The 27,267-nt window shown below is 39.3% G+C and overlaps 1 long non-coding RNA gene across 1 annotated transcript; it reads right to left on the bottom strand.

The window, feature by feature from the left end:
- Positions 1 to 1,766: 1,766 nt before the first annotated feature.
- On the bottom strand, positions 1,767 to 25,253 carry LOC136835668 (uncharacterized). The gene is made up of 3 exons (XR_010852233.1): positions 25,182 to 25,253; positions 19,273 to 19,320; positions 1,767 to 5,404 (listed from the first exon to the last, which is right to left on the bottom strand). It is a non-coding gene; the product is annotated as an uncharacterized lncRNA (long non-coding RNA).
- Between the last annotated feature and the right edge of the window lie 2,014 nt (positions 25,254 to 27,267).

Genomic DNA, 27,267 nt, shown 5'->3' with positions numbered 1-27,267 from the left:
GAAGCCTAATGGCTCTGGGTTCCTCTGTTGTCATGGCAGCCTGTTCTGCTGGCCGCCGCCTCCCCCCATTTTATTGGACGGGCGAATGAACACGGGGGTTGGCAGTTCCAGGCATCCTTGCCATACTGCTGGTGGTAGTAGCAAGGGCCCGGTGGGTTCCATTTGTGATGATACGGTGGCCACCTCCTGGTGACGGTGCTTATCTCCTCCTCTGCACCCTCCTCCTGTTAAATGGAACAGATGGGGTGTGCGAGCGCTGATGCCAGCTTCGCTGCCTTTGCGGAGTCGGTCATCTGCTGCGCCGTGCGGATCAAGACCTCGAGGGGCATAGTGTAGGGCTTGAGGATGTGAGTACGGACCTCTGGGAGGAGCTGGCGGAGGAGAATCTCCCACGACAGGTTATCTCGGACTGCTTACCGTTGCTGTCGGTGTCAGGGAGGATGAGGAGGTCCTGGATCATGCCCCATGACTCCACGACGCTCTGTTCCTGCCGCGGGTTGATGATGAGGTGGAGGGCGCGGGTGGCCCTCTCGGCGAACAGCAGGAAGCAAGTCTCGATGAGGGATGTTTTCAGGTGGCAGTAGGTGAGGGGGCGTGCGGCGGACACCCACGGGATGAGTTTCCTATAGACCTCCTCCGGCAGGGCATTAATCACTGTGTCAGCTTGTAGCACCTCGTCCTTGAGTTCCACCAGCGTGAACTGACCCTCGACCCTGTACAGCCATGATGATGGATTCCCGATTGAAAGGCAGCAGCTTTATGGCGAGGGCAGCTTTTGTTTGTCCTGCCGGGCATGGCAGCATGCGGGGTGCAGGCAGTGGTGTGGAGGAACGCGAGAGCCTCGGTGCAGGTCATATGGGCGGGGGGTAAACGTCTGAATCCGCGAGGTTTGCGGTTAACTGAACGAGGGAGGGGATGTCCAGGTCCATGCCCGCTCTTGCCCTCTTAATTGGAGTGGATACTTGCGTCAATACACGCTTGGGAGCATCCCGTGTGAGTCCGCTAATGACGCTGGTGATTTGCCGACAAGAGTCAGCACGCCCGAACGCTGGTTACAGCGCCGTAATGAGTCCACTAGGGGCGCGGGTAGTTCCTGGAGCCAAGACTGAGTCGCCATGTGAGTCTGCTAATGGCTCGTGGAACCACTCCGGGGTCACCACTTTAAGAGGTGCGAAAGAAATGAGCAGGATAAGGTTACTGCTACTTTGAGGACATAGGCTGTTTATATAGCGGCAGACTGACGCCACGTCGAGGAATACAATGAGAACTAGGGTGACCTGAGGTCAATAACATTTGACAAATACAATAAACAAACACACTTTGAGTTACACAAATGGACAATAATGGAGTTGAATACATTCTGATACCAGAAAAAAAAAACACATAACATACAAGTTGGTAGCAGGTAAATATTTACATAAATCAATTTAAATGATTGGGTATGGCTGAATCTGCATGACCCGTTATCCTAGGAGAAGCAAAGAAAACGGGTTGCCACCACAGAAAACCCGCTTAGCGCGGACTTTACAAAGTCTCCACATTCCAATACTGTATTGTTAAGAAAGTGATTGTAAAGTTTTTGTTGACGATACAAGGTTTGAACGTAAAATGTGCTACCACAGGTATGGGTAGCGTCATCCTTAAACCTTTAATATAGACTGTTGAACTGAATTGAATATAGAATTTAAGCCTAACACCGAGCACTGGGACCAATGAGGTCATTCAGAGCTGCAACAGAAACTGACAGTAAAAGATTGAAAGGTGTGACAGGAGGAAAACCTCCCAGTTGCACTATGAATCAATTCTCAGAAGAGGGTGGCATGTAAGATAGAAGAAAGGAGGGGTATAGACTTAATTTTACAAGTGTCAACACCATGATATTGTTTATGGATTAATAGTTTTCATGACCAAGACATTCTGCACTAGCAATAATCACAATTGGACAGGTAAAAAATTCAGATCACAGCGCATTTTCGTCGCTGTAACCTCACACCACCAACAAAACCACCAAACAATACATACTGATAAAATCATTCGCTAGTTACGCCTATTAGGCTACCATTTACCCAGAAAAAAATTTTTTCTCTGCTTCTTTTTATCTTTTTACTGAATATGAATTTGTTACATTGGTGAAAGTATCTGAATCTTTCATTTTGTGTCAGTATTTAAAAAAAAATTACATAGCCATAATTTGTCTAAAAACTGGCATTCGGTTGTCATCACCCATCACCAACCTTCACTATGGATGTTGGCCCAATCACGCAATATATAAATAAATATAACAGATCTATGAATGTTTACATATAAAGGATGCACCAGCAGCAGTTTATGGTTGCTACCTCAATAACGTAAGTGAACTGAATATTTTGTTAATTTGCTGCTATAATTGTTAGGTTTTTTTTTATAAGAGGTGGTTTGCAAATTATCAAACACCACCGTAAACACTTGAAATGTTTTGCATCAATCCTGTGGACAGTCATGTCTGTTGATAAGAAAACCTATAGGAAATACTAATTCATGAATACTACTTCCTAAGCACTTTCATTCTCATATCCTAAGCACTTTTATTCTCATATTCATTTTGCACCTTTCCTTAACTGCACATTTTACACTCAAACCCAGTATTGTCAACAACAAAAACTTTACGACCACTTTCTTAACGATATTAGAATAATTAGACTTTATTCTATGCTCAAGAAAATACCTGCTTCCCACCACCCCTTCCTGTTCCCATATGCCCTTCCGGTGCAACATCCGTTGGGTCTTCCATTAGTTACTTGTTCAACTGCTTCGATTTCATAGTCAGCGGATTCGTGTTCTCTCTCTGGATCAGCGGAGGAAACAGACTTTCGTGCACGATAATACAAAACCCAATGTTCTTGGGGACGTTATTACCCACTTGATCCAATCTGCTTTATTGCACAATACCTCAACCACTTAGCCAGTTTGTACACAATCCGGGAGTCTGGGACAAGAGCACTACAACTCTCTTAAATTTCCTGATCATGGGCTTTCGTATAAAAAATTTTGCAACCAACAGAGCAGATACAAAAGGCAGTGGAGTTTCATACTACAGCTGACAAGACAAAATTATTTCACTACATCCCTCACTGGGATGAGGGCTAGAGGAAATGGTACAGCTATACTCTTAAGTGATGCGACATGATTGCATAGGATTTCATTCAAGATTCATGAACTGGCGACTAACATGCTCCATATTAATCAATTATTACAATGTGAAAACACAATTATTTCATAAAATACGGCCATAATATATTTCATAAGGGTAAAATCTGTCATATATTTCAAAGCTGTAAGAAAATGTCATGTGTAGCAAAATTTTGGAAAAAGTTACAAAACATTCCAAAACTTTCGTTCACTACTCACCGATGCATTTGACGAAAAAGTCATTATCAAACCTCAGTTCAAATGTTAAATAAAAAAACAAAAAAATTTGTCATTAACATTAACATTGCTTCCAATGCAACCATAAAATTTGAAATACAGTAGTCTATTTGATTGTTTTTACACCTCAACACTGAAAAAATGTAAATAAGTAAATACAAAAGTAGAATGCATCCAACGATATCAACGGGTGAGCATGTGTGACACAACCATTAGAGTGGCGGCGCAACTGTTGGTGTAACATAGGTCTACACTACAATGAGTAATGACAATGAAATTATCCTGAAACCATTTATTTTATATTTGTTAAAGGAATATTTGGATTTTCACAAAAATAAAATTGTTATATTCCTTAAGCACTTCAAAAATTATGGCTTACTAGCAAATATTCGCCTACGCAATTATTTTGTTAAAGCCAAGATTTTGTTCCTAGGCCTAGGTGTGTTAGATTTCTTTACCTACTATAAATACATTGCACTTATTATTCACATCTCTATATTAACAACTTCTGGCCAAAAAGCATATGAAGTTAACATTCTTGCACTTCATTGCCTTATGAATGAATAAATTACACCCCAAAATCTAGCAGAAGCACTTTTAAGAAAATAATATTTTAAGCCAATTAAAAAAAGTTTTCCATAGGCCTTGGTATTAATATAATAGATATTTCGATTAATGGCCATCTTCTCCATCTCAGAAGCCTTAGATTATTTTTTTAGGCTTATACAGTAAATCATTTTGCAACATACAGGCAGCTTGAACATTGCCTAAAACTTCCAACATCCAAAGAAAACTTGTAGTAATTCATATTCCTATTTTGAAAATGCTGTTATGACTGTTGAGCTTATTAGATCTACTGTTATAATGCTGCAGAGGTAGTTACGTTGACCAGCCCGAGGATCATGTTAAGCGCACTGCCATTGACAGCACCGCTAACCTTATCACACCATACTTTGAGCTAAGCAATGTAAAAAAGAAAATCAGTTCAAATCATACAGGTTACAAATTATACCAATGCATAAAGGGATCATATTTATATAACCATAGGGAAAATAGTACTAGCTGTGAATTCGCAAGCTTGTCGACATTTATGACACTGGAAGTGAAAAAAAAAAAGTTTAGCACTACTTGGCAATGTTACGCTGAGTCTGAGATTTTGGACAATACAAAAAGTCATGTCGCCTCATTTGAGCATAGCTGTACCATCATCACATAACACCTTCACTTTAGGAACTACACAATTTTGTTCATTGGCTAGGCTACAGGTTTAAAACTCTGGGCAGTTGTCTGAGAGATCACATGAAAAACTAAACTCAGAACAAGGAGAATGGTGGTCATTGTGAAATGGACAAATATACATGAGAAAATGAATGAATGTCAATGAAGAGCATTGGGATGGTATACAGTATTTGCAAATCTTGAGATACCTGTATTCAAGGGGACAGAAGGGCTTACTGTATGTAATATGCAGTAGGATGAAAAGGGAATTTCATTGCATTATCAGACACAAGGTATACATAAGAGCAGGTTCATTGTATAATAAAAGAATATTGCAGTGAACATTTTGACAAGAAACAAGAACGTGCACAGCGACAATATAAGCAACAATATCATAAACAGAAAAGATGGAAGAAACTTTAACCATATATACTTTAACCATCCTCCTCAGCAAAATTTACTGCTGGATCAAGACTATGAATAAGAAAATAGGGAGAGAAAATGAATGGAGTGGATGAAAAATTAAAGAGAAATACAATTCAGTGCAAGTGGCAACATGTTAACACACACACTAGGCAAGCAGTTGAAGATTTTGGCCCATTAAATCAAGCAAAACCAAAGCTTGGGGAAGTAAATGGAAAGCAATCTCATCACTAGCACATATAGTCCTGACTTCTCCAGCCACATTTAAACTCCATGATTTCCTATTGTAGTTTGATTCCTTTACCTGGAGAAGCAACTGGTTCAAGATAATTCTCTCATCTTCCCAGTGAGCAACAACCTGCAAAGTTTACATATATTAAAATTCAACTATATTTTGGCTGGCCAGAAGGGTCTGAACTATGAAGTCACTGAAATGGACATTATATTATTAATGATAATTTTCTGAGCTATTAGAAGACTGGCTTAGGCAGAGATATTTTGGGATACACAGTAACATCAAAGAGCACTGTTGCCTGGGCCACCTGTACAGCATGACAAAATTTGAACCTGTGATGCAGTAGCACTTATTAAGCTGAATTCCTTCGTTTCAAAATTTTAATATGTAAGAACCAGAAATCAGCACTATTAGGAACTAACTGGATGCGTGGTACTTGTCCACAACCCAAGCACTGAGTAAAAGGACCCACAAGTGCCATTTAATTAAATTAAAAACGATCAAATTTACCCTGGATATATCACTGTTGGCAATCAGAATATCCAAAAAAGCAACATACAGAATTTCAAGTCTATTTTGGCACCATGCAATCAAGTCATACCCAAGTGACAGCACTCGAGTTAGCAACAGCCTCCTTTGTTTTGTGATGCATTACAATGAAACAGAGTAAAGAAATGTTGTCTGACAGGTGGCCTGATGATAATACTTAACTGAAAATGAAGTTTTCATAATAAAACTAATATTGTGATACTTACCTGAACACCTGAATTCGCCTTTAATCCCACTAGCCCGAACAACTCTCAAGTACCCATCACACTAGTGGGAATTTTAACAGCCAGCCTTACCAACGCTGCAGGTAAAATCTTGTCACTTGAGCTACCATAACAAACGACTGGCAACACTGACACAGGTGGTGGGGAAAGAAGGGTGGGAATCATTCAGGTGGTTAGGTAAGTATTACAATATTGGTTTTATATTATGAAAACTTCGTATTGCAATACACTCCCTGAACACCTGAATTCGCCCGATTAACAACATTTAGAGGAGGGGGGGATCAATTCTATTGCACGCCCCTTTGACAACCGCAGAGATGGTAGCTCACCGATCTGCTCTGCATAGGATATCTATTTAGTTATACACTCACCTTATCAATCAATGCTTTTGGTGATGAGACATGCTGGAGGGTACTTTGATTGCCCTTCAGGTCCGTACTGTCTCGGTCCATCGACCTCCCATGTGGTTCTTCAGAACCTCTCATGTATGGAGGAGTACGATGAACCTCCCATGTGGCTATTCAGAGCCTCTCATGTATGGAGGGAAATGAAGCAGTGTGCTGAACCACTGACCCTCTGCCATGTAGGCTGCGGATATGGCCTGACACCCGACAAGCGAAGAAGTATCTCAGCGCCGACAAAAGAGCCTAGCCTACTAGAGCACCCCCTTGGACTCTCATAGGGCTATCAAAGACTACGATACTTAAAACGTACTAAATCTAAATTCATGTGATTATACTATCACTGATGCCTAAGAATTCTAAAGACTAAAAGGAATTCCTCTATCTGGTTAACCTAAGAATCTCTGCAGTAAGTGAATGCCACCTCAGCTAAATGAACGCACCCTAGGTAATAGACTTTGCCACTACATGTGGACTAAGAGAATAACCCTTTGAACGTCCGCACTAAGTAAACATCACCTCAGCTAACTGAACACACCTGAGATAGTAGACTTCGCCTCTACGCGCGATGAGACGAATCAAACGTCTCTTAAGTAAAGGAAGTAAACACTGAGACAGACCTCCAAGTAGCTGCCTCCAGAATAGAAGGCATCGAATAATTCCTTAGAAAGGAAGATGAAGTGGACATGCTCTGAATATTGTGCGGTCGCGGAAATACAGAGCTGAAGATGACGAAGAAGCAGCCTGGGAAATCACCTCCCTCTGAATTTAACTAATCACATTCTTTGACAGCGGACGGGAAGGACTCTGCTAAGAGACAAGAAGTGTACGCGGAAGCAGACAGAGTTTCTCAACCTTTGATAAATGGACTTTAATGCTCACACCGGACAAATGACATCGCTGGATCGCCGGTAACAAACACTTGCAGATAAAGCACTTTAAACGAATGAGGCAGAGTTTTATCCTCTGACGCTGTCTTCGCCATAAATTGCGGAAGAAAGACAAATACATATCATTTCTTGCATAGGAACCCAACCTAGAAACTGCCTGAAGCTCACCCAACCCTCTAGTTGAAGCTACAGCCATAAGAAAAAGCAATTTCTTAGTGTCTTAATGTTATAGTTTCAATGGGTTCAAAGGCAGGGGAACACGAGAAAAATATTGGAGTATTTCCGACAAGTCCCAAGGAGGGGCCTGAGTCAGCAAGACAAGACGTTCAATCTTAAAAGAACATAATAAACCATCGATTATCTTACTACTAGATATTTTAGGAAGGTGGAAACTAATTGTATCACTAAGCATTGAGCGGTAGTCAGCAATCGCCAAATATGAAAAAGCCTTGACTTTCCGAAGGAATTAAAGAAAATCAGTTATTTGGCTATGGAAGGTCTAGATATGGAATGACCTCCCTTATGACACTAACTTAGTAACTTCTATACCTTGTCTAGCTGAACCTGGTAAGGCTTACGGGTTGACTTTCTCAAGCTGAAAGAAAGCTGTCTAGCCACAGCTTTAGGGAGTCCGGACTGTCTAGCTGCTCCCTCTACATTCACCCTGCAACTAGGTACAGCACACGAGGGTTTGGATGATAATGGTGAGAATGCAGTCGTCTGAGGAGAACTTTCGCAAGGGTAGGGACATCGGAACTTCCGTAAGGAGCTCTAGGAGTTCCGGAAACCAAGCACGTTAGGGCCAGCAGGGAGCTATTAGGGTCATAGACGTCTTGACGCTCTTCCGCAATTTCCTTATTACCTGATGAATGAGACTGGATGGAGGAAAAGCATACACCTGCATGTGATTCCAATTTGTAACATCACATCGGTGCCTATCGACATGGGGACCACCATTGGTGAGAAGTAAATCGGAAGACAATGGTTTAATCATGTCATGAATAAGTCCGCAGTTGCTGGCCACTTCCGGAGAACCTGACATATTACTTCGTGAGTCAAAGTCCACTCACCCCCCAACCCAATACCTGACAGGAGCGACTTAGCGAATCGGCCAGTACATTGAGACTCCCCGACATAAATTGCGGAAGAAGAGACACTTTTCGTTCTTTGCATCCTCTCAGGAGACTCTGTGCTATAGTATTGAGTTCTGTTGATCCTGTTGATCTTGTCCCCCCACCCCAAAAGTTCTTTAGATATGACATGGCAGTTACGCTGTCGCTAAACATACCCCCTACTCTGTTGCACACTTGGACTGAAACAAGTGAGGGCTTCCTTTACAGCCTTGATTCCTGCAGATTTATTGACTCCTCTCGTTCCTGAACACACCCCAGAGGCCCGAGGCCTGGGTTTCCTCCAAGGTTGTTCCCCAACCTTGATCTGAGACATCTCTGTACAGATGAACGTCGGGAAGAGGGGAGTTGATAGACCTTCCCGGTGTCAGATGCACTTATTCTGGCCACCACAGATGATCCAACAGGCAAGAATCACTCCTGACTCTAAGTGCATTCCCATTGTGAAAGTCAAGTCCCAGCAATTCCTGAGACCTACCTGAAGAGAGCGCATCCGGAGACGAGACCCTGGAATTAAAAGAGAGAGAGACATTCTCCTTAAGAGGCTTCTCCAAGCTGGTACCGGCCATTCCCTGTTGAATAGGAACCCTTCTACCTGCTGAAGGACCGACTGGATCCTCTTCAAGGTTGGGAAAGCCCTCAATGGAAGAGAGAGAATCCTCCTACTTGAATAGGTTAAAGATTCCATAAGAATTCCCTCACTCTTACTACCTCCTCTAGAGAGGAGGCAAGGATTAACCAGTCGTCTAGATACCTCAACACTCTGTACCCTCGACGATGCATACTTACAGACACCGGAGACACGAGTTAAAGGCAACAACGTTCGTCATACTGTCTATGTCATCTTCCTTGAACAAACAATTAGCTAAGGCTAAGGTGTTCTAAGTAATCCCTCTTATGAACGTCCAGATACTGAGGGGAAAGATGACTAAGATAGAAATTTTGACTTTTCTGCTCCAAACGTTGTAGATGAAGCCAAAGCATTTGCCTAGTGAGCCAGACCTCTCGAGATAAATTTATTAGGCTGCAAACAGCCATGTATCCGAAGGGACACAGCCATCACTCTTTTAGAATCCCATTACAGTAAACGTGACAGCATCCAGAGAGAGTGCGCAAGAGCCTCAGTCTGATTGCGCAACACATCCTCCAAAGCACCTGGTTCCCTGAGAGAAGTCCCTACGAGCCGAGACAACGCCGGAGACCTAGACAGGATTGCCTCAACCGATTCGTTGAATGGCAACCTGAGACCTGCCGAAGGGTTACCTCAAACTGCGTAAATCTTCTTACACTACCGATGCTAAACAACCATCTGCCTCCTACAAAGCCTGTCTAAACCCGATCGAACCAAACCAGCCAACACAAAAAAGAGGCAGGAGCTGGCTTAGTGACATAAAAGGCCTCAAAAAAAAAAAAAAAAAGACTGAATTGACGAAATTGGGAGGTCCGGAGCTCTTGCTTGAGGGTACAAAGAAGTAACATACTCAAGAATGCGTCTATAATCGTTAATGCTGGCGAGAGGACATTCTATGTCCGCCGGAATCTCGTGCACCTCCGGATAAGAATCCTGTTCCGCAATGTCCGGACGGTCTAAGACCTAAGAAGGAGGAGGAACTGAATGAAGCCCCAACAACGATGAATCCTCAAGCGGACCACCCTAACCAGAATGCTGAACACTCACACCTAATCGGGTACCCAGAGCTGAATCCGCATAGTTGAACCCGCCGGGAAGATGAGGAGGCTGAACCGAGAAACCCAGAGCAGATTCCCCTTTATTACCAAGGGGAAGATGAGTAAGAGTAGCCAAACCCACATCGCTAAACCCTGGGGGAGGATGCGCAACGAAACCGCTTGCGGAGGGACGGAAGAAGATGAAGGAGGGAGAATGAAAGAGGAAAATGCAGGCGATGAAAGCCGCGGACTGCTCGAAGAAGGCACTGCAAGCCCTGCCAAAACCACAGAGACCAAACCCGAATGGGAAGTGACAGGCAAAACCTGTGAAATACCTGATACTACCAGAACAACCGCTTGAAGCGGAAGCAAGGATGGATAAATGGATGTATGATATTTAGGACAAAAGCCCAGGCACTGGGACCAAGAAGGCCATTCAGCATCATAGTGAAGAGTAAATAAATTTAATGTAAATGAATTTATGAATTAATGAAGGAAATGATTAATAAATAAAGTGAAGTGATGTGACCAATAAATAATGATATGAAGTTCAATGAATGATATGATATACTGTATACATAATAAAAAAATTTAATGTCGTTAAAACTGTGATGAAATAAATATATTAGGAAAAAAATTAAATATCACTAAAAATTTGTATACACTTTAAAAAAAAAGAGATGATAGCAGAAATATCTATTTCATCTCCCAAAATATCAGAGAGGGATTTACCCTGGAGGTAGATCTAAGCCGGCTGTCCGCGGTGAGCTAGGCTACGGCAGTTGACATTTTCCTATGGAACTTTACCTGCTGAACAAGAATTTAAAGTAATATTTTGTCGCTCGGCTGTAATTAAACTGTAAATTATCTTAGAACTGGTGTGGTAAAACCCTTTCGAGAATAGCTAACAGTAAGGGGGACCCGTTGGAAATTTGGGGTTTTTAGTGTGGTAAATAACTTGGGAAAAAGTTTGGGTACCTTATTGTTGTATTTCCTGTTATATATGTCATTTGAGGCATTCACAATATTAAGGGTCCCCAGAGCTCCAAGTAGCAAATTTTTTTTTTTTTGCTCCAAAGTCTTCTAAAAAATCCTACTTTTCCCATGGAAAAGCATACCTGCATATGTAGACTCCAAAGTGGTCGAAAATCCCATGATCTAACAAAGGGTGGTGAACTGCGCGTGAGATAGGTGAAAGATTTTAACAAAAATGTATATTTTTTCACTATATACATAATAGTGCCCCTTACAAAAGCTTATTTTTCACTATATATATACATAACAGTGCCCCTTAAAAAAAGTTTGTTTTTTTCATTATATACATAAGAGTGCCTCTTCTTATAGCTGAATATTATTTTCTGTCGTTCATATTATAAGAATAAGATTTTGATAAATATTACATATATAATAATACAGTATTAGTGTTTTATTGCATTTTCATCCACTATCTACCCCTGTGCATATGTAAATATATGCCTAGGTAAGTAAAATTTCATAAAATATTTAATTTTAAGTATTTATTACATTTACTTATGTTTAAAATACATATTTTATACTTTTTTGCCATATCCATAAAAACACCCTTTCATTACCTAAGCGTTGTTATTAAAAATAAGGCAGTCGTAAAGGATTTAGCCAAAAACAATAATGATGTCCTAAAGTAGATATGATTACTGTACCTTTCAAATGCAACAAAAATGTTTAAAATCCGTTCATAAATCACCGAGATATGCGTGTTTGAAAATTGCCAATTTTCAAATGCGTTTTTTTTTTTTTTTTTAATCAGCCCCTGGAGACCCTTAATATTGTGAAGATCTCATTTGGAACACGAAAAACAAGCGTAAAAAGAAGGGCGAATAAATGGATTGTGGGAGCCATTCCAAAGGCACTTTTCATTCATTACTAGTACTACTGTTTCTAAGCCTTAACATGCATGCGCTAGCTTTCGGTTCACCAATAAGCAACTGCCCGTTTTCTGCGCTTAGTGAGAGCTGCGACAGACTGGCAATTGATGTTTTCCCCAAGTTATTTTACTAGCTGAACAAGAATTTAAAGTAATTACCTCTTGCCAGAGCATACGAGCATTGCCAGGAATCTTTAAAAATGCAGATAAGGCGCGCAGCGTCATTCTGCCACGGCGACCTAAAGAGGCCACCCAAATTGAAAGCAGAAATGGTAATGTTTTGTTTCCTGTTTATGAAAGCTTCGAATAGTGTGCAGTAGAGCTAGATTATGGCAACTGAGGCTTTTTCTATGTTATTTTACTTGCTTTACAAGAGTTTAAGGTAATATTTTGCTGGTTGGCTGCTGCTAAACTGTAATTTAACCTTGAGCTGTGTACGACCCACTGGTACAGATGTGCAGTTTTCAAGGGTCAATTACATTTTTGTTACAACCGACCGACAAAATATTAGGTAAATTTTTACAACAGTTCCAACTCCATTTTTCTAAAGTAATTCTGTATTTTCATGTGTTCTGAATGGTTATGATAGTAATACATCGGGGAAATGAGTTGTTTTTGAGTTACTAGCCTATACACCCCTACCACATCCAACAAGGTTGGGGACCCTTTGGGAATGGGGGGGGTTTTGGGTGGGGTAAATCACCATCGACACAAAACAGCATTTGAATTAATGAATAAAATGAGGTAAATCATAGCATACCTAGCAAGCCATAGTCAGGCAATGTAAGCTAGTGTAACGTAGCCTAACATCCCTTAACCGCAAGGGGGTGGCGGAACGGCACTTCGCGCCTTATCCGCATTTATAATGATTCTTGGCAGGCTCGTATATACTGACAAGAGGTAACGTTGTGCTGCGCACACTAGCCACAGGGGTTACAGAAGGTAAATCATGTTACAATATTTTAAAAACAATTATAAATTTACCTTAATTGGATGGACACGTTTTTGGGTTATATCCAGAACAAGATGGTTGTGGCTCATCTACAGTGTCATCATCGTCGTCATCAGAAAATGATTCCCTAGGTGGTGATGGTGGCTGAGTGTCACTTAAAGGTGGATATAATTTAGCAGCTTCAAGTAAAAATTGGTGTAAAACTGAACTGTGCTGCTGCAGGTAACACTCCATGTTGTCTTTAAAAATCAACGCATCGTGTTTCATTTTCAAAGAAATCGTGAATTAAGCGAAAATAATCAAAGTTACAAGACAAACACAGACTGGACATGACCTCACTCTATGACAGACTTGAACCAAATGGCAAGGGAAAATGTCTGACACCTGTAAAATTTTCACTAGGTCACGTGACTCCCAGACAACACGTAACTACCCACAATGCAATTTTAAGGGGGAAAAATTCGCATCAGAACCACAATGCAGTTCTAAACAAAAACAAACTCGCATCAGAGTACAAACTGTGTCCGTGTTAAAGTAAACAAAACACTTAGAAATTTTTCGAGGATGGGGATTATATGAACATTCATATCTCAGATATGGTGAATTTCCCCAAAAAGTGTTCGGATACAAAGTTTAATTACTTTTTATGCAAAATGCATCTATAATACTATAATTATTATAGAATGAGTTGGAACTATTGTAAAATACCATATATTTCAAATTCTTGTTCAGCAGGTAAAATAACAAAGGAAAACGTATTGCCATAGGCTAGCTCACCGCGGACAGCCGGCTTAGAATACCACCCTGGAAATATATTTCTCTTTGGCTAAAATATCTGGGGCAGACCAGCAATATGTGCTCCACTGTTAGTGCCTCGTCACAGTAAGCACACTCCAGAGGGCTGCTTCCTTCTAAAATAAACTGATGGATTAAATGAGTGTGCCCAATCCTTAATCTGGGGTTGCGCAAGGCCGAAGGGATGGAACATAAAAACCTGCAGCCAAATTCTGCCGAAACTGCGTTTTCACCAGTCCGGAAGCTCCTCCTACCGGAGAAGACTGTACCGAGAAAGGAAAGGCAGGAGACAAGAATAGCAGATGCATAAAAAAAGTTACCTGAGCCAAAAGTCGAAGGAGGGAAAATGGAAGATGCGGAAGCCGCGGGAAAGACCAGAGCAGAAGAAGAGGTCGAAGAGGAGACTGAAAAAGGAGCAGCAGAGAATGTGGGAGCAGGAGATGAAGCGAAATATAACCCGACTGTACTGAGGAAGGAAAGGCTGGAGACAGAGGAATAGTAGACACAAAAAGGTTACCTGAGAAGAAGAAAAGCCAAGAGTCAAAGAAGGAAGGAAAACGGAAGATGCGGAAGCCGTACGAAAGACCGGAGCAGAAGAGGCGGAGACCGAAGAGGAGACTGAAAAAGGAGCCAACAGAAAATGTGGGAGCAGATGAAACGACAGATAACCCAGAAGAAAACTTAGAACAAAGGGACAGAAGGTACACCAATCCACCGACCCCCTTCGATAACCCTGAAACCGACATGAATTCTGGACACTACTGTGTCACATACTCTCTAATGTTAGAGAAACCATTAAAAAAAAAAAAAAAACTCACCATAAGTCTGTACCTGTTTGAAAGACCCAGCAAATCCGCCTTATATTCCGCCACATCTAATTGCAGGTCCCACAAACTTTTAGAAGCCGAAACGAAAGGACACACCAGAATCTGCCTTACTAGATAGAGGAGTAGAAAAACACAGAGAAGGGGGAAACTACAGTAGGAGATTCAGAAACAGTCGGAAGTGAATTAGGAGTTAGAGCAGAAGGATTCTGCACCGCCGGAACTGAAACATTGACTTGAGACTGAGCCAGACCGAGAAGAAGATGAAGGCAAAACTTTTCCCGGAGCACCAAAAAAAACTACTCTAACCCGAAACCGGAACCCGTCCAGTAGAACGGCTCTGCACCTTTACTACCTTTTCCTCACTACCTAACCCAGACCTATCCTCCTTTATCACACCTAGATCCTGACAACATTATCAACATTAACTTTATCAATACTACAAGGGGGTTGGGGGGGAATCCTTCACTGCCTGGCCAGAGAACCTACCCACTCGGAGGCTTTGCAGTTCCCCATTACCCTCAGCACCCATTAGGGCTGGTTCTGGAACAGGAAGGGAACTGAAACGGAAGAAGGTTTAGACATTCTAACACTACTACTATCCTTTATCTGATTAATGTTGAAAAGACTAGCTATTAAATTTTCCATACTACTTGCGATCCTATCCTCTATCTGTCTGACTACCTCTGAACTCGCTAAATCCATCAACTGATCTGTAACAGATGCCTGACATACTTGAGGCAACGAAGAATCTGACCGACGTTTGCCGCCCTTACTAGCCAAAGACTTGTGATGACGAATGTAATCCTCCATCTCTTGTGCCTTCCAATCGGAACATTCACCGCAATGAGTCTGCTCATCACACTTAACCTTCATACATACCTGACAGAATGTCTATCGTGTCTCAAAGTACTCATCCGTCTCTTGCAGGAAGAAGAAGCGATGAGCGCCAGCGTCCACCGTCGTAGAGGCAGCTGAGGTCGACGTCGAAGCTGATGGCGCGGTAGTAGAAGGTGAAGTGAAAAGTCCATGATGAACAATCGAGACTGGGAACCAGCGAGTCCAAATCCAAAAGACGTTCCACGTCGAAGGTATCCAGAAAATCCAGGAGAAAAACCGTTAAATACGATCCAGGTCTTCACCATAAGTCCAAAATACAAAGATAAGTCGGCCAATAGGATTAAAACCTCGCACTGCAGAAGGAAACAACCTTCCAGCAGCGCGAACAAAATGCAATTGACGGAAATGGGGCGTGTCGGCGCACACCTGTGTCAGCGCTGCCAAACGTTTGTTATGGTAGCTCAAGTGACAAGATTTTACCTGCAGCGTTGATAATGCTGGCTGTTAAAATTCCCACTAGTGGGATGGGTAATTGAGAGTTGTTCGGGCTAGTGGGATTAAGGGCGAATCCACGTGTTCAGGAATTGTACTGCAATACTGATATTTTTACTAAAAAATAAGTTATCAACAGAGATATGTTGAAAGACAACACTGAAAATGTCTTCCTTAATAAGGACCTTAACATAAACTTTACTGAAAGTGATTACTGCATATTCAGTATATATTTAAATTTCTGTAGATGAATGGAATGCTAGTAGTCCACAACTGGAGATAACCAAGCTGAAGAAGGCACTATAAAAGGACATTTGGAATACCTTTATATCTCCGTAAAGCACAGATGATTAGGGTATTCTCAAGTTAGAGTTGACTATATCTGCTAAAATCAAACTGATTCCCTTCCTTATGGTTCACTTTCCAGTATTGTCACATATTATGTCAAAAGGGCTGGCAGAGAACATGACCAGGGAACAATTACTTGAAATCTATAGGCCAAGAGCTTAACAGGTTGTATGTAGCCCCGAGTCAACTTAGCCTAATAACAGAGATAAAAACTTTGCTCAAGAGAGATTCTGAAGCTTAACAGGTTGTATGTAGCGCTGAATCAACTTAGCCTAATAACAGGAGATAAAAACTTTGCTCAAGAGAGATTCTGAAGCTTTAAGAACTAATACTGAACCTAAGAATATAAACATCCTGGCTTACCTTCTCAATACGAACCAATGTGCACAGATATTCAGAGCTATCAATGAACTAGGCTCCAAGAAATGTAATATGGGTCAAATCAAACCAACTCACAATGTTGTTCCAGTAACATAATACAACCTCTCATAATAAAATGGCCCCAGAAGAAGATTCAGTTTTGTATAGAATCTCTTTTTACCCCTCAGGAACATAGTGATTTAGTGCCAAAAATATAGGATTGAACTGAATATAGAATTTAGGTCAAAGGCCAAGCACTGGGAGCTATGAGGTCATTCAGCGCGGAAACAGCAATTGACAGTAAAAGGTTTGAAAGGTGTAACAGAAGGAAAACCTCAGAGTTGCACTGTGAATCAATTATTCGGAGAGGCTGGAAAGTAAGATGGCATGCAGCAAAGAACCTTAAGCAACGCGTACAGTGCACCTCACTACCCAATACAGAGGCCAAAAATATAACCTAACCAAAATCTCCATGTCTGAAACTTGATTTTACTAATTAAGGCACTATTCCACACAAAACAAATGAACTACATGCCTACCAACATGTCAAAAGTGGAATACGAATCCAAGAAACCTGGAAATATTGGCTACATGTAATAAAATCAGCAATGCTGCTGTCATCAACTGAAACAAAACCAGCAATACTACCTATATCTACTGACAACAAAATCAGCAACTAAACTTCGAAACAGCCAACATAAGCCTAATAAATCAGCTCTGCCTACAAGCAGTTTCCCCGACATAAAACAGATAGAAAAATGTCTATGGCTACAAATGACCAATGCACCTACCCGACCCTTTCAAAAAGAGCTCCCTAATTGCTAAAAGCTTCTAACTCCCTGTGCAATGAAAGAGTACAGTACTGTACTATCATAGCAGCTATCATCTTCAGCTACAAAGAGGCAACCACTGACTGACTGTAAGGCTACCATGAGGTTGACACAATGTAAGAAATATGGCAACAATAATAATTTCTTTAACCTAACTACTTTGTTAACACACTCAACTCATGATCCAAAGAATAGCAATAGCCTAGATAAAAGAGGAAAAAAGATTCCTGGACTGCTGACAATAAGTATCCCACCAGTAAAGTAGAAAAATTCATGATGCATATAAAATGCAATAATGAATGCAGCGAATGTACATGTATATACTTATACACTTTGATTACAGAGGTGTGATGACAGAGTATTAAAATTCATGACCTGAAAGCTTTAGAATGTTAATGTTGGAAATCAGGAAGTTACTGTGGGACGTGGTGTCCCGACACAGGAAAAGAGCAAATTCAAAGATGGCGATGGTTTGGACATACGAATGGAAGGGCAGCTAGTCAGAAACATTCATGGCAAGTCTCAGGTGAAGATCTGAGCCAGTCAGGAACTGAGGCAGAAAGCATGCTTGACCCACAAAAAATTTTAATGATGTTGATAATTACCAACAACCCTCCATCTAACCCAGTTAAAAGACAAGAAAACGTAAAAGAGAAGGTTCATAGCCTGACAGGTGGAAGGAAAAGCTGCTCCTCCTTGAGAAATTAAGTACAATGCTACTGTACAGTACAAGAATCGCTTTAGCTAATATAATCCAGTGATGTAAGGCATAAAGGATACTTTCCTGTGAACTGATGAAACTTTAAACTCTGCCTCTCTGCATCTCTGTAAGACTGTACAGATTAATCAATACAAAATTCATTGGAGCTCAGCTTCTATGGTTAACAAAATTCTTGAAAAAATAAATTCAGTCACAAAAATACAAATTTTACAAAGGTGACAACATTTTTCCATAAAAACAGTGGGAGAACAAAGAAAATTAAGTTTACTTAAAAGCTCTGTTAAATGGTTTATTGTGGCAGTGTAAAAACTTTTTATTCCAAAGGGAAATGAAGAGTAGAACCACTTTTTAATTACATCAACACTTTAAAACCAATTACCTAAATACTAGTTCCACAGTCTTAAATGGAAATCATTTGTTGGGTGTGTAAAATATAGGCTCTCGCCACGGTAAAGTACTTTGATAACACCCAAGTCACTAAAGGTATCTGATCCACAAAACAGATATACAGTAATATAAAACTGCTTTTCTGAAGTGTAAATTACATGAACGATACAACTGTATTTTCAAAGTACAGCCAAAGTGACAGGTGATTTACATGGCAAAAGATGTTCAAGGTGACTGACGATTCAAAAGTGGTCGTGGACAAGCAGATACATTAAGACTAAGATGAAAGAGAGGAACAAAATTACTAGTTAGGTGACAAGGGAGAATGTGGGCAATGTCTCACTAGTCACACTTCAAGGGTGATCAACAAATTGGTATTACTTCACAGTGTGTACTGTGCTCAAGTGTTCACGAACTGAGGGGAGGGGGGGGAGTAGTTTAATCTGTAAAATTTGGTAGTGTATACTATTGTTGATCATTGTACATAATCTGGCAAAATCCTTGTTATATGAACGGCATCAATCTGATCAGTTTCAGGGTGGCCAAAGTGAACATGAAAAGGTTGAGTTCTGGCATAATTCAAATTCTAACTCACTACCAGGTCTACTTGTATCATAATGTACTTATCTTTTATTTACTAATATCCAAAACACCTGTAGATTAACAAATACACGTACTTATCTCTCTTTCCTACTTCTTTGGAGGGGTACAAATAAAACTTGTATCTGAAAATACAAGAGTTACATTAAAAAAATAAATATATTCCAGTTCATCAGAAATTACACCTCACACAAAATTATCCAAATTAATGGCATTTTTTTAGTACAACTAGAAATCACCTGTAATTAAAATTAATACTACTATATACACTAAAACCTTCAGTACATGAACTTCTGAAGTAAAATTATTGAATATGGCAATATATTTAACAAATGAACCACACTGATTGCGGTGTGGTTCATTAGCCTGGATATGAATCGTTATCATCTTTAGCCACTTTGAATAAAACATTGATCAAATCCGTCAGAAGCCTGTAATCTCTCAACACCAACTAAGAACAAAATGAACAATGGATTTACCATCAAGGCAACAGTTTAAAAATGTCAAGCCAATAGTTATTAAGCCAAAGGGTTTCACATCACTATCGATTTTTCTTTCCAAAATTAAATTTGGCTACAAAACTGACAACTTGTAAGAAACCGCACTGGCGGTCTTATGTCAAGCCAATAGTTATTAAGCCAAAGGGTTTCACATCACTATCGATTTTTCTTTCCAAAATTAAATTTGGCTACAAAACTGACAACTTGTAAGAAACCGCACTGGCGGTCTTACGGGCGCCCGAGTGTGTGAGTCATCCATCGGACAAAAACAAGACAAGCATCCTGCTTTTTCTCTCTCCCTTCCGTGCATCAGCTGGAGAGGAGTGCTCGAAGGAATGCAACTTCTACCATACATTATTCCTGTCTATTTCTCTATAAACCATTGTTGTCTCGATTCATGTACAATCACCACTACTTGCATTGCCATGCAAGCATTTCGGTCATGTACTAATAATGTTCCACCGAATCTTCTGTGTCAAACTGTACGTATGTTTCTGTTTGTGAAGACCCCAAACGTCTCGCCATTTCACATATATTATGCTACTGAATTGTGTTCATTAATCTGTCTCGAATCTCACGCAAATGTCCATATGAGGAATTTCCTGGCCTTTCCATTGATATATGTTTTATCATTGTACGTTTATTATGTCTCTCACAATCGCCATCTGTTTGTCTGTCCACAAGCACAGATGTCCGAAACATAATCTCTGTTTTGCCCCGTCTGTGAGTAGAAACTTTGCGGCTCGCACCAGCCAATAACAACTTCGAAGATTCTGCACATTCATTCAGTAAGGAACCACCAATAAACTAGACAACACCCAGCCAGTATGTCACTCAATACCATCCTTACAAACTTACCCAAGCCTAGGTATCCTACCCTAGACTCAGGGTCATGTACTTTTGTCACATATTTTTCTACTAATCATGAAAAATGTTTTAATCACTAAAAAAAAACGTACTGCTTCTACTGTACATGCTTTGCAAACTGAAATCATGTTCCTAGTAAAACATACAGCTCAATCTACATACAGCAATATCACAAATATCACATCTCTTTCAAGAGTGTTGAATTGCTCATATGAACTATGTTTGTTGTTAAGAGATTAACCAGCCAAAGACTAGCTGTGAATACCATGCGGCATTGGCATCATTTTAATTTGCTTTTCTTTAAAAACATTTCTCCTCATCTTTTGCTGCTCTACTATGAGATTCAGGGCCTCTGTAACACGGTTTTTTCGCAATAACTTTTTATCTATGCATTTCATAAATATAACGCTTATTCAGAATACACATTATATCTACACATAAACTTTGACTGTATTCTGCATTACGTAGGTTGAATAGATTTGGTACTTATAATGTAAAAGTGATTTTTTTTGAAGATGGGCCAACTTACTCAGAGAAAAGGTTTCGAACGCACTCGTTACGTAACTTATGACAGCATCTCTTCCCTCTTTCTCGGTGGATGATTGGCTATACGTAACGAAGGCTAGACCCCTGGCAACAATGACATAAAAATTTAAATTCAAGCAAATCAGTACACCTTTATGAACTCTGAAACCTCTCCACTGATAACTGTCATAATGAACAAACCAACAAAATATGTTAATAACTACAAAAACACTTCGATTATTAGTCTAACTCCCAAAATAAGTTTCCTAAGAAATTACAGTCTACTTCATAGGTCACAATCAGATTGACAAGATGTAGGGAATAGTTGGTAATTTTCAAAACCATAGTAGACAAGCTTGATTTGATAACTGCTATATCCAATGTCAAGCAATTTTTATTTATTGGCTATCTACCTATTTACTGGCTTTAAACCTTCAGCAATAATTATCGTCAGAATGATGACTTCATAAGGCTCCACCCACTTTGGCCTCGTTGTAATTCAGGATAACACTGAAGGCTATCATGGGCATCGTTGGATTAGAAAATTTAACTTCTGGCTATAAAAACTCATTTCTCGAGTAGTTGTAAGAAGTGCTAAATGATCCTCAAGGATCCCAGCTGTTGGCCTAAACGTTTAATTCATATATATTACTGCTATTGTACATAATGCTGTTTTCGGCACTACTGCTACAGTAGTATTACTACGCTAGCACAGATACCCCACCCACATCTAAGCATCGTTCCGCCATTCATAAAGTCTTTGTCATGTTTTTTCACTGTGCAATATGCCATGGCCTCCTCAGAAATTAAGTTTAACATTAGATGATAGGTTATTTCATTAAGCTAACAAACTATGGCAACTGGGTATGTTATTGCCGATGTTGAAGCTAAAGATAAAGAAAAAAAATTATATCGGATGATCCGTTGGTCTGCTGGAGATTTTAGCACATGTAAGCTTGTATTTACTTTGGATAAAAATCTTATTTTAACAAAAATAGTTATATAAAGACTGTTTACATACAATCTCTCTCTTTCTCTCTTTTGGTGGCATAGTGAATAGTTAATGGAAATGTTCAAAATCCTGAATGACATTACAAGTATTATAATCATGTTACACTAAAATACAAATCAGACCATAAACACTGGATTTAAACTAGAAACTGAATAATTACCTATTCAGGCTATAGTAAGTATGGCCAGGGGCTTTCTCTAGATATAAAGTTGCAAGTCGTAAGACAAATGCAGTTTTGCAACCTGTATCTCACTGATCAAGTGCAGTACTGAGAGAATTTTCATCAAAGTAGCTTAATAGTGTGTGTGTGTGTGTGTGTGTGTGTGTGTGTGTGTGTGTGTGTGTGTGTGTGTGTGTGTGTGTGTGTGTGTGTGTGTGTGTGGAGGGGGGTGGTTAGGTCACGTCACCCTAGATGAGGTAAAGTGAGGTTTGGATAAAGGCTGGGTCTACTGTGGGTTGCCAATAGAACATGGTATCCTCCAGCATACACCTAAGGAAAACCACCTAATTTTTTGGTATCTTTGTTTCTTTGCTGCAAACACACTGGAACCCTACATAAAGGCTCTGAACCACTTGTGGAACCAATGACAGTAATTCAGGTTCACTGTTGACCTCTTTCATGAGAATCAAGAAGCTAGAGTACAGTTGAACGAATACAAACATTTAGGCATGCATAATTATGTGCCCCAAGGTAAATTATATTTACGTTGGTTACTTTGCAAAGTACTGTAGCCTACTTGGTAGTATCTTGGTATTGTCAGTTTTAATATAACTGACCTTTCAAGCAATACTCTATTGTGCCCCATGTGGTGTTAGCAAGGAGGCGAGTAGGAATAAGGCAAAAGGATGAACAGGGCCCTGCGGAGTGTTGGTTTAGGGCAGAAATTTCAAAGTTAAAAGAGAGACCACAGCACTGATGCTACTGAATCAATAGATCTAAATGCACACAGCTGAAATTCTTCCAAATACACTAATTATATGAGCCAACAATATAGCCTAAATGAGAAATATTTATTTATACTACTAACATCAACCCTCCAACAGTAAACTTAAAAATGCAAATTTTGTTGAGGAAAAAACATGTACAGAATTTACAGAAAAAAAGTGCCCAATGATTTCCAAGGTAGATCTAAGCCAGCTGTCTGCGGTGAGCTAGGCTATGGCAGTTGACGTTTTTCTATAGAACTTTACCTGCTGAACAAGAATTTAAGGTTATATTTTGGCAGCCAAATGTAATTGAGCTGTAATTTACCTTAGAAATGTAGCCGACTGTAAGGGGGACCTGTTGGGAATCAGGGGTTTGGGTGGGGGAAGACACTTTCGAGAATTGCTGACAGTAAGGGGAACTCGTTGGGGATTTGGGGTTTTGGGTGGGTAAATAACTTGGGAAAAGGTTTGGGCACCTTACTGTTGTGCTTTCTGTTCCAAACGACAAGCGTAAAAAAAAGGGCGAAGAAATGGACAGCAGGAGCCGTTCCAAAGGCACTTTCCATGCATTACTACTACTACTGATTCCTGGCCCTATCACGCATGCGCGGTCTTACAGGTGAGCCAATCACCGGATGCCTCCAACAGTCCAACTGAGAGAGTAGAATTCTAAGCCGGTGTTCCGCAGTGGGCAAAACTGTGGCAACTGACGTTTTCCTATGTTATTTTACTTGCTTTACAAGAATTTAAAGTACATTACCACTTGCCAAAACATACGAGCTTGCCAAGAATCATTCAAAATGTGGATAAGGTGCGCAGCGCCGTTCCGCTGCACCAAAGATGAAAGCAAAAATGGTAATATTTTGCCATTGACGTTTCTTTGCCCCAACTGAAAGCTTCGAATGGTGTACAGTCGAGCTAGACTATGGCAGTTGAAGTTTTTCTGTGTTATTTTACTTGTTTTGCAAGAGTTTAAGGTAATATTTTGCCGGCTGGCTGTAGCTAAAATGTAATTTACCTTTGAACTGTATAGGTCAGTGCAGGGGACCTGTTGGTACCATCGTGTAGCCTTCAAAGGTCAATTACATTTTAGTCAAAGCCGACTGCTAAAATATTAGGTAATTCTGAGCCAGCTGTCCGCGGTGAGCTAGACTGAGCTAGACTATGGCAATTGATGTTTTCCTGTGTTATTTTACTTACTTTACAAGAATTTAAATTAATATTTTGTCGGTGAGCTGTAACTAAACTGTAATTGACCTTTAAAGCCTACACGGCTTGAATTACCTAACGCAGGGTAGGTCTAAGCCGGCATTCTATGGCGAGCCCACCACCCCCCTCCATAGCTAATACAGAAAAATTGTAACCAGTAAACACCAGTACGGTATGTTAGGCTGGTAATTTTAGGGGTGTTTACTGGTTACAATTTTGCCGTATTAGCTATGGAGGGGGTGGTGGGCTCGCCGCGGAATGATGGCTTGGACCTACCCCACATTAGGTAATTCAAGTTGTGTAGTCTTCAAAGGTCAATTACAGTTTAGTTAAAGCCGGCCGACAAAATATTACTTTAAATTCTTGTAAAGCAAGTAAAATAACATAGGAAAACGTTAATTGCCATAGTCTAGCTCACCGCGGACAGCCGGCTTAGAATTACCAAATATTATTTTAAATTCTTGTTCAGCATGTAAAATAACACAGGAAAACGTCAACTGCCATAGGCTAGTTCACCGCAGACAGCCGGCTTAGAATTACCACTTCCAACACAAGATGTATTGACTTGGGCACTTGACTAGTGTCAACACGTTAAGCTAAATCACAAATCATGAAAGAGGCATTCTGAGGATGATGTCTTGGGTTGTAGCCTACCATGCCCATAATGGACAATTCCATTTTGGTGGTTCACTTTGTGCTATGACTGGTGTACAAATGGCAGTAATTTTACTTTCAACCATTATCATATTTTGGACTTGATTAAATCATGTTTCTATGTTTTCATGTGCGCTCAAAATGTATTTGGTCCTTACTCTTGTACATGTTTGTTTGAATACATTCGACAACCGGTGAATTTTTACTTTAAACCATCAGATCTACTGAATTTTCATTTGAAAATCTGATTTTCCTACGTTTTAACGTGTACTTTGAACATTTTGACTTTTACCTTGTTAGCAAATGACTCCTTACCTAACCTCAGCCATCTCAGTTTTACATAAGAGATCATAAGACGTCGCCCGTGATTCACAGTGATGCCAACTACTGGACTCCAGAATTCCCTCGATCCTCCGGCAGAAATTCCCCAGAATTCCCCATTTCTTATATTGTTTCCTATTTCATAGGAAACGTTAAAACAAATATGAAATTAGATTATAAAGTAAATTTTAGAGAGTTACAAGGCAACAGTACAGGATCCCCAGGCATTTAAATCAAATAAAAAAAAAGTTACATCATGCATTCACTGTATTGGACCTGCAGGGAGAAAAAAATTGCGTCAAAATGGATGGCTTTCCAGCAAGGACAGACCTTTAAAAATATAAAAAGAATGTTTCTTTTTTCCTGCAATGAAGCTATTTAAATTCCTATTATAGGTACATACCATCTATGGTAACTCGACCACCTGCAATTTATCAAAAATAGCTCATTTACATACACAGTTTACATAATACGTAAACTGAGTCAAATATTAAATATCACACAAATCTGCCAAATCTCATAATTTCGAGACATTCTCCCCACTCACGCCACTGATTCCCTAATTCTGGGGAAAATTTCCCATGGTTAGCAACGCTGTCTCTGAAGGTGAAGAGAAAAACAAAAACGCATCGCGAAGACAATGGAAAGCTGCTTCAGATGGTGATTGTTCATGAAATTAATATAATACAAGGTGGATTTTTCATGCGTGTTTTGGGAATAAAAAACTTTGTTCTAGGGACGTAATAAATTCTATGTAACATAAATGAGTGAGAAAAAGTTCATCCAGCCACACACACCCCTAAACGCCTTTTTATTTGTTACTAAAAAGAAAGCATAGGCTGATATATATATATATATATATATATATATATATATATATATATATATATATATATATATATATATATATATATATATATATATATATATATATATATATATATAATATAAATATATATATATATATATATATATATATATATATATATATATATATATATATATTTTGGCAATTTTTTTTCTGTATATATATATATATATATATATATATATATATATATATATATATATATATCCCCTTATATATATATATATATATATATATATATATATATATATAAATATCCTTTAACAAACCCCCTATATATCAACATATATAAAAAGTCGAAACCGTATAAATATATATATATATATATATATATATATATATATATATATATATACTATAGTGTCAGGAAATAAATAGAAAACGAAGAAATATATTGTAAAAAAGTCCTTTAATATTCTTTAGCAGATGGGACTTTTGCACCGTGTGCCTCAAATTCTTCATGAAAGTTTTCGCTAAGAGAAATTACTTCTTAACACGATAAAGCCTTTTGCCTCTTTCACACATCATCAAATATAATTTTCCACCTTCGTTACCCGGGAAATAGTTTGTAGTTCAAAGTTCTTGGAATTCCTTCCTCAACCAGCTTACTACTCAGCGACCTGCTAATGAGTAAGTATGTATGTATGTATGTATGTATGTATGTATGTATGTATGTATGTATATATATACATATATATATATATATATATATATATATATATATATATATATATATATATAAAGTATTTGTCAGTGTTTCTTAGGTTGCAGATGTGAAGTGTTTCATTCCCCATACTAAAAAAAGTTCACTCCTTCACAGGGCCCTTGCTTAGAGTCCGGTAGGTAAGGAATTCCAGGTACTTCGGAATATTAATTATTTCCAGGTGACGAAGGTGGAAAATCATATTTTCTGATGTGTGAAAGAGGCAAAAATATTGATCGTGTTCAGGAGGAAATTTCTCTTATCGAAAACTTTCAGAAAGACTTTAAGGCGCGCAGTGGAAAAGTCCCATCTGCTAAAAAAATATCAAAGAATTTATTTACAATCATATATCTCTGTTCTCTATGCATTCCCTGAAACTGGAATAGATTAAATATATATATACAGTATATGTATATGTATGTATATATATATATATATATATATATATATATATATATATATATATATATATATATATATATATAT

Source organism: Macrobrachium rosenbergii, chromosome 4, assembly GCF_040412425.1.
Source record: "Macrobrachium rosenbergii isolate ZJJX-2024 chromosome 4, ASM4041242v1, whole genome shotgun sequence".
Classification (NCBI taxonomy): domain Eukaryota; kingdom Metazoa; phylum Arthropoda; class Malacostraca; order Decapoda; family Palaemonidae; genus Macrobrachium; species Macrobrachium rosenbergii.
Note: the sequence above shows the minus strand (reverse complement) of the source record. Positions and strands in the feature narration are given on the sequence as shown.